Genomic DNA, 10000 nt, shown 5'->3' with positions numbered 1-10000 from the left:
AATCCCTTTATAATCCCTATCTGTCAGTTATACGAACCTTCTTGTATTGTCTTTTTCTCGTATTTTTGTCGTATCTGCTTCAGTAAAGGACTTTTAAGTCGAAAGATCTCGCAGACTCCTTCATTTATTTTTCCTTCGTGGCATTTATCTTTATTTATATATATATATATATATATATATATATATATTATATATATATATATATATATATATATATGTATATATATATATATATATATATGTATGTATGTCTGTGTATGTATGTAGGTTTGTGTCTGTATGTATGCTATCTGTATACTATGTATGAAATTCTGTTACTTATATTGGTAGTAAAGTACAATGTTCTCATTTTTCACCGGTATCATGAGGTTTTTAATATTTTCTGTAAGGTCACAGTAATAATAATATATGATAATAATAATAATAAACTGACTCGAGTGATTAAGGTGCCAAGGCTTAACACTAATTGAAAATTTATTTCATTTGCATTCGCGTCGGTTAATCCTATTTCCTAAAAAGCAATTAGGGCAGAAGTATCCTATTTGTCTGAGAGACTATATGCATGCCGCATGCAGAATCAAGTATCTTGGTACAAATTCATCATATAATATTATCATGTTTCTCATATACCTTATAACCTTCCTTTTCATCTTGTATAGATGCACTTATCATGAATTTTAATAATAATAATAATAATATAATAATAATAATAATAATAATAATAATAATAATAATAATAATAACAAACGTCATACGTCCTCAAGAAATTGAACTCAATCGCTTTTGATGAACATTTGCATTTCTCTATCACATTTTAATAAAAATAAATAAACTAAGGCTCAGCATTCAAATTATATTTTGAAAAATCTATATTTACGGTTTGTGAAGAAGCATTTAAATTCTAACGGTCTTCTCAAGAATTTCTAACCAGTTATAATAATAATAATAATAATAATAATAATAATAATAATAATAATAATAATAATAATAATAATAATAATAGTGGTAGTAGTAGTAGTAGTAGTAGTATAAAAGTAAAAAATTTTGTTTACTCAATATTGTAGAATAATATTTGAAGAATATAGCGATGATTGACTTTTACTTTTATATTGTAAGTTCATGCTTATTTCCATTGGAGGTGCATGCATTGATCTACAATTTATACAACACATATTTTACCTATGTTATAATATTTACTAATCTGCCTGAAATCAAATATCTCTCAATATGCGATTATTTCTTGATTAAGAGTTACCATCCATTCCACGTGTTTTTTTTAAATCTTTTGTGGTTAAATTTTTTTGCATTATGTAAATCTCATGGTCTACATTTCACTTGCCCATACATAAATCTTTATCGAGATTTTTCTGGAGATAGGAAGTTTTTATTTTTATTCTACAAATTGGATGAGCTTTCACGACGAAATATCCTTTCTGGTGAGATATTTTAATAATAATTGTTTTCCTTCACGACTTTTTTTCAGATCTCTAAACAAACTGCTAATGGAAAAAATGGTGCATTCAACACCTGTACCTACTGTGCTGAGACTGAAGATGTATGCAAGTTTCCCTTTCTTGCATGATGATACCTTCAGGAGAGCATGCACATCCATTATTCAAAAGAGGTTTCCGGCAGTGGACTAGAAAATTATCCCCAAAAATCCTTTATCTATTGGATCTCTGTTTAGAGTCAAAGACCGACTCAGACCTCTGCTTTCGTCCAGCGTCGTATATAAATACACTTGCCTGAGATGTGATCACGGGACATGCGTGGGATGCACGAAGAGGCTGTTGAAGGTTTGAATAGATTCCCACAAGGGCATAAGCCACAGAACAGGTAGTAGGTTATCTAATCCGGAACAATCTAATATACGTAAGCATTCAAAAACATGTAAAACCTATATTGACAGGAAGGATTTTTCTATCCGTTAAACACCCAAACGTCCTCTGTAAAATTGTTCATAGTGTAATTTGGGCAGCTGTTTGTTTCCTCTCTGCTTTTACTTAATTTTGTTAGTTTTCTACTCTTCCTTTTGTATTGGTAGGTGTTTTAAAGATTTTAGTGAAGTCCTGTACTTGTAATTTGTTTGCCTTTCAAGGTGCTGTTGAATTTTAACTTTTTACTTTTTAACTTTTTACTTTATTGAGAGCTGTCGCCATTACATTTTTAATATAAATTAAATCAAATTGAGTATTAATGTTCGCAAATTTTATATATTTTTAGCCTTGAAAATGCGACTTGGAATTAGACGCGAAACGTCGGCATTTATATATATATATATATATATATATATATATATATATATATATATATATATATATATATATATATGTATATATATATATACATATATATATATATATATATATATATATATATATATATATATATATATATATATATGTGTGTGTGTGTGTGTGTGTGTGTGTGGGTGTGTTTGTAACACATTTTCTTACCTTTGTAATGATTTATATATTAAAATGACCTGCTGTAAAATCACTTATACGAAATTTTGAATATTTTAATGTTCACCTGGTTTATGCGGACTGGGACTACATAAAAGATGCTTGACTTACTGTTCGCCATCTTTTGTTTACTTTCTCATCTGTGATAAACAACAATTTGTCTTTTCTAACAGGGCTATGGTAGTAACAAAATTTGTTACTGAAGCAGTGATGGTTACCCCAAGTGCAAACTATCTTTGTAACAGTTCCGACATAAAATAAATGCACCAATAATAATTTCTGCTTGGGAGACATCAAATTGCTATTTGATTGAAAAATCAATTACATTACAGAAAAGGTAGCAATACATGAATTATACATATTAACAACATTGTATATATATATATATATATATATATATATATATATATATATATATATATATATATATATATATATATATATATATATATATATATATATATATATATATATATATATATATATATATATATATATATATATATATATATATATATATTGATTTTGGACTTCTATAATTTTTTAGATGAAATAATCCATTATAATGATTTTAACATCATAGCTAAGGAAAGACGGTTATATTTTTGGCATTGACAAACACTTGACAAGTGACTTCCATATAATCATTTAAGCTAAACTTATTCGAGTAGAAATGGTGTGAAATGCGGATCGAACTGTCGTCACTTACTGTTTACATCGGCAACGCACAGCAGCAGAAGGGTTTCATGTACAGCGAGCATATCACCTTTAGACATAACGCAAGTTGTTTACAACCTGCGGTGATCTTAGAAGCCTAATCGCTCTTCATAATCGGCCACCTGGATACACTAATCCTCTCCGCTGTTCTGTTATGTCAAGTAGGGAATAAACAATAACTAATTGGAGTTTACTTTTGCTGTGTTTATTTATACCGGCTGAAATTATGAAAAAGAATAAGCATTCACATGACAATATACTTTACTGATACTTTCAGTACATGTGGCTTTATTCCATACGTACTTATAAGGTTTCATCCACAAAAAATAAATTTTTTCTATTTCATTGTTATTTGTTTTGGAACCAAGCAAGGATTCATCTTAGATTTACAGTAACTCATTGCAATATTATTTGCTCACTTCATGAATATTATTTTGTCCAGGATGTAATCCTATGATTTTATTCAACTAATTGTATCTATTTTTGTTTTACATATCAGAACATTTACAGGAAAATATATAGAAAATTAATAAATTAATTTGTTATAATGAATTTTACCCGAAAACTTAATTTTTATTTTGCCATGAAAATAATTATGCCCTTTTTCTGGGATTTTTTACCTGTGACTTTATTAGCTGAACTACACAAAAATGTCTTTACTTCCTGTTCGCCAACTTTTGTTTATTGCCTTATCTGTGATAAACAGTAATTTGTTTTTCTACTGAGCTATAGTAGTAACATCATTGTTACTGAAGCAGTAATAGTTACCTCAAGTATAACAGACATTGCAGAGTGAGGAGAGAAGGGCTATGACAAGTTCGCATGCGCGCGCGCGCACACTCACACACCCATGTATATATATATATATATATATATATATATATTATATATATATATATATATATATATTATATGATTTATATATATTTATAATATATATTATTATATATATATATATATATAGATATATATATATATATATACATATATATATATATATATATGCAGAAGCCAGGTACTATGTCGTACTTCTAAGTAAATGGGGATACAATCCACAACGAAGTAAATTCCTCTTGTAGTTTAAAATATATAGTTCTTGTATAGGATTAGAGCTTTCGACCATCAACTGTGGTCTTGTTCACTATTACTTTAGTGAACAAGACCACAGTTGATGGTCGAAAGCTCTAATCCTATACAAGAACTATATATTTTAAACTACAAGAGGAATTTACTTCATTGTGGATTGTATCCCCATATATATATATATATTATATATATATATATATATATATATATATATATATATATATATATATATATATATATATATATATATACATATATATATATATATATATATATATATACATTTATTTATATATATAAATATATATAAAGAAAATAAAAAGGTCCCAAAAAAAGTCTTATATATGTGTTTGTGTTCTTTTAACTATAATACAATAGTATAATTTGAAGATAAAGGGCCCATAAAACAATTTGAACGTTGCAACCATATACTTCGAGTGCTTCCTTCTGTGCCTCCGTTCACTGGTAAAATATGGGCAGATGATTTGTTACAATAGTATCATACAACGAACTAAGCATAAGAAGGTGTGGCGGTAAGTCTCTAATGGTATGCATACCAACGAAGACTACTGCCACAGCTACTTATGCTTTGTATATATACTCTTATAAGACATCATCTGTCCTATTTTTACCAGTGAACGGAGGCACAGAAGGAAAGGCCCAGAAGTAGTACATGGTTGCAACGTTCAATGTGGTTTTTTATGGGCCCTTTTACCTTCATATATATAGATATATATGTTGATTTTAAATCACGAAAAATTTAAAACATGATGATTAATCATACGAACAAAGTTACAGCCACGAAGGAAAATTGAAGCACTGGAGATGCTACTTCTTACCACCAAGACATGGTTACCATGTCTTCTAAGACGAAAATACTCACCATCTCCAGGTTTTACTAATTCGCAGATACATATAAATATATATATATATATAATATTATATTATATATATATATATATATATATATATATTATACATATATATATATATATATATATATATATATATATAATATATATTATATATATATATATATATGTATATATATATATATTATATATATATATATATATATATCTATATATATATATATATATATATATATATATATATATACACTTTCACAAGCAATGAAGACATTGCATCGTGGATTGAATCTTCCGTGACAAAGTTAAGTATTCTGTCTTCGTTTAGTTAATAACTCAATGTTGAAAACAGAACACCATGTCTTGCTTATTTGGTATGATTTTAAAAGAGCCCCAACTACTGAACAAGATTATCACGACGATATAAACTATATTAACTGGCCGGAGATCGTTGAGGATATGGAATCGATTGTCATAAAATGTATAATTGTTAGGCAACTATCCATAATAAATCTACTTTTAAATTACCCTATAACTACTGATTGTTCATTTCGTTTTTGCTTGATATTTAATCTTATATGTAAATATGTTTGAAAACATACGAAACCTCTTGTTATAATTATTTTATATATGTATAATATACTACTTTTACTAGTGCATATCACTATAGCCTTCTGAATAAACATACTGTGATAAAAGCCGATGGAGAAATGCCAATGAGGCTTCTATGCCCTGGGAAGGTGAAAGCCATTGAGATGAATACCAATATGGACCACACCCAGATTATTTTTTATTATTCAGAATTTTGAACTAAAGACTGAATGTAGAAGTCAGAAAATATGAAAAAGTCAGATAAGCACGGTGCACGAGGAGCTAGCATTACAAGAACTTATAGACAGCACCTTGGTTGTTGTTTATAACAACCAGGCCCACGCTGAACGTCGAGACAGAAGGAGGGGTTAAGAAGATGACGAATCTTCCTGTAGCCATCAGTGCTGCCAACGTCGGCTATAAACTAACAATCCATGAAGGGCTTGAAGGATGCTTCTGTTAATTGCCTTGTCATTCATAAAATATCAATTTATGTCGACTGAAATATTTACCATCATTGTAAGTAAGGAATATTCTATCTACTTACGTAAAATTTATTACATTTGATTAACCAGAAAATATATTTTTCGACCTTTGAAATTAGAGGAAGAGGATAAAAAATGCTAAATATGATTATTGGTCCTATTTCAACATATTTAAAATGGTGTTAGTTGTACTCATATTTTTAAGAACTTTAAATATACGCTGGAATAAACTCTCAGCTTTCCAATAGTATTACTTTAGAGATGAAAAAAATACACGGGTGAATTAGAGCAATTTGTGCCAACTTTCATGCGACTAACTCATCAACTGTTCACATAGGCCTAAATGACCAAGACCTGAGGTTACACAAAAGGGTCGGCCCGTCTGGACCCGAAAGGGATAAGACAACATAAATTAAGAGTAAAAATCTACAAGTGCAAGTTTTTTAACTCTGAACTAGTCTATTTAGGCTTTACGGTATCTCGTCAAGGTCTTAAGGTAGTCCACGATAAGGTGTCGGCTATCCGTAACTTTCCGGTACCTACTAACGTTAAGGGGATACAACAATTTCTAGGGTGTTCGGGTTGTTACAGGCGCTTCGTACGGAACTACTCACTAATAGCAGCTCCTTTAACTGATCTTACGAAGAAAGGAGCAGATTTTATATGGTCTGAAGCGCACCAACAGGTGTTCGATACCTTGAAAGAGAAATTGTGCAGTTCACCTATCTTAAAATTTCCTGATTTCAGTAAGGAATTCTTTATCGCAACTGACACCTCAGATCAGGGGGTAGGAGGGGTACTGCTTCAGCAATATGATAAACAGCTTTTCCCGATAGCTTTTTATTCACGTAAACTGAAGCCCTCTGAAAGTAAATATGCAGTAATAGACAAGGAAGGGCTAGCTATCGTTAACTCATTAGTACATTTCAAATTCATAATCTATGGTTATCCTATTAAGGTCCTTACTGACCTTAAGCCCCTCACCAACTTCTTCAAAGGCTTTAATCACGGCCCCAAAAGAACTCGGTGGCATATGATCATTTAGGACTTTGGCGCGAAGATAGGATACTTACCTGGGAAAGCAAATATCATCGCTGATATTCGCCAAGGAAAGTATGGCCAAAACCAGTCACAGGATGCGCGTGAAGGCTAGTTAAGCATAAACAACAAACATACGAATGTCAACCTTCTGGCATGGGAACCTAAGTCTTTGGCTCTCATGAGAACTTTAAAATGATGACTAGTATTAACCTAAAAAGAGGTGTTCGTTCGTACACTCGTATCTTTTGTTAGGTTTGCTAACGTATTGCATTGTAAATCACTCTGTAAGAGATCACTTCTTCTCCCTTCGTCTGTCTTAGACATCAAGCTCTTCTCTGCAAACTATCTCACGCTGTAACGTTTTAGAGAATATATCTATTTTTGACTACTTCCGTGTTTCCATGACATCCCTTCAACCAAACCAAGATTATGAAGAAAGAGTTCAGAATGTATCTTCCTGTCTGCAGAGAGACAGAATAGAGAGAGAGAGAGAGAGAGAGAGAGAGAGAGAGAGAGAGAGAGAGAGAGAGAGAGAGACTCTGTGTATCTCTCCATGAACAACCGCTGTTCGCATCCACGGACCAGAAATACACACCGAGGCCTGTGTACGACACTTAGGTGTGTCCAGGCCCTTACATAGATATAGATATAGATATAGATATAGATGTAGATAGACAGGTCTGCAAGTTCGAAGGTGCAAATGCCCACAAACTTTCAATTTTACTCGCAATAGGTATCCCTGGACAAACAAATTTATCAAAACTGCAGAGGGTTGCATGCCGAATCTTCAAATACTTTTACCATGGTTTCGTGAGAATCTAACAATCCCAATGAAATTAACTCTGATATCGTGCCAGAGATTAAGTGCCTAGTATGAATAGGGTAGCCTAACCTAAAACTGGAATAGGTGAGACTTGTCCTACACTTCTACCTGTGAACATTTAGGCTCCATGAACACAGTATGGGCTACCTAATATTTTCGCTAGACAATTGGTAGACCTAAGTAATTCTTACTTTCGGTACAAGGAAGAAGACTAACCGGAGCAAACTAAAACCAGATGGTAACAGATGGTTGACTAGCCATGAGGAGAAGACAGCAACAGATAGGCCTAAGTAAAATCACATAACCCAGTCCCAGGTTCCAATACTATCCTGACAGATTCAGTCATATATCATTATTTCTCATTGATTCTAATTCACTTTAGAGATTGTAATGAAAGTCCTCTAATATTTGCACGAGTATTATCGATGATATATGTAATTATTTCTATGTTATGACTTCGATAAAGGCCAAGGGGTATGCACTCACAACAAATTTTCACGAAATAAAGACCTGACTAAAAACAACTCGTTGTGGACAACTGATATAACAAAACAATAAGTAAAACACAATTAAACCAACAATGCAGGGACTTTTGGCAGGATAAAAACAAATAAATATTGCCCAAACGTTCGGCATACTTGAACTTAGACTTCTCTGAATACTAATGTAGGTTCAAGTTAGTATATAGGAACCAAACATTCCCCACTTTCTCGCATCAGTACATTTTGTCTTTTGTATCACAATGCTTGATTGATTAAACTGGAAAGTCTCTCTCTCTTAATTGTTAAGATATTGCTGAAGCTTTTGTATTGTAGTCTGAACAGCAGATGCATTCAGTCAAAATATCAATTAATAAATAACAAAAACACAAGAGACAGAAAACCAGTTACAGCTAGAAAACCAGAATTGAAAAGAGGAACAGCCAGTTTCCTGAAGCGACATCTTTCCATACTCCTCCTCGGAATGCTCACTGTTTGTCGTCTTGCCTGGCAACACACGCTCTCGTAATTAGCGACGTTTGCTTTCTCTCTCTTCTCTCTCTCTCTCTCTCTCTCTCTCTCTCTCTATTCGTGCGGAAAAAAATTGGTGATGAATGAAGACTTCAAGATGTCACACTCACGAGGGACTGCGTTAATGAAGTTAGTTCGGTGTCTTTTGAGACAGTTTTTCGGAGCTTTTTTATTCGTGGAATTTTCTCTTATACTTGTTTGAACTCAAGATGAATTTAATTTTAAATATAAATTAAGTTTACTTTGTTCTTGTAAGTTGCAAACACACGAACACACACACACCCTCTCTCTCACACACTCTCATATTTACGTACATACATACCCAATATACACATATATAATATATATATATATATATATATATATATATATATATATATATATATATATAATATATGTGTGTGTTGTGTGTGTGTGTGTGTGTGTGTGTGTATGTATATATATATATATATATATATATATATATATATATATATATATATATATATATATATATATATATATATATATATATATATAATATAAGTATGTGGTGTTTATATAAATATAGCAACGGACGAAATTAGAGAAACTGAAATTGTTTTCTGTTTTTCTTCTAGAAAAACAAAGAAAGAAAAAAGAAAGACTCAAGTAAGAAATTAGAATTTCCAATGATTTAGTTTCAGTCGAATGACAAAACCAAACGGCGCAGAAATTTGGTAGGTAAACGTCCCGTTATGTCATCTTGGTCATTCCAGTAATCAACACAACGTCATATGAATCTGTTACTGTTTACTGCTATTCTTAATCAGGGTCATTTGACAACACCACAGCTATTACAAAATACGAAGTAATAAATGGTAGAACGACACCTATATCTGAGAGGATGTTTAACATTAAATCTCACATATATATACTTTTAACGGGCATTTGA

General features: G+C 31.3%; 1 protein-coding gene across 1 annotated transcript in view; it reads right to left on the bottom strand.

The window, feature by feature from the left end:
• LOC135214215 (nephrin-like) overlaps window positions 1-10000 on the bottom strand; it is a 66672-nt gene that overhangs the window by 56575 nt on the left and 97 nt on the right. The window lies entirely within an intron of this gene.

The sequence above is a fragment of the Macrobrachium nipponense genome, chromosome 45 (assembly GCF_015104395.2).
Source record: "Macrobrachium nipponense isolate FS-2020 chromosome 45, ASM1510439v2, whole genome shotgun sequence".
Lineage (NCBI taxonomy): Eukaryota > Metazoa > Arthropoda > Malacostraca > Decapoda > Palaemonidae > Macrobrachium > Macrobrachium nipponense.
Note: the sequence above shows the minus strand (reverse complement) of the source record. Positions and strands in the feature narration are given on the sequence as shown.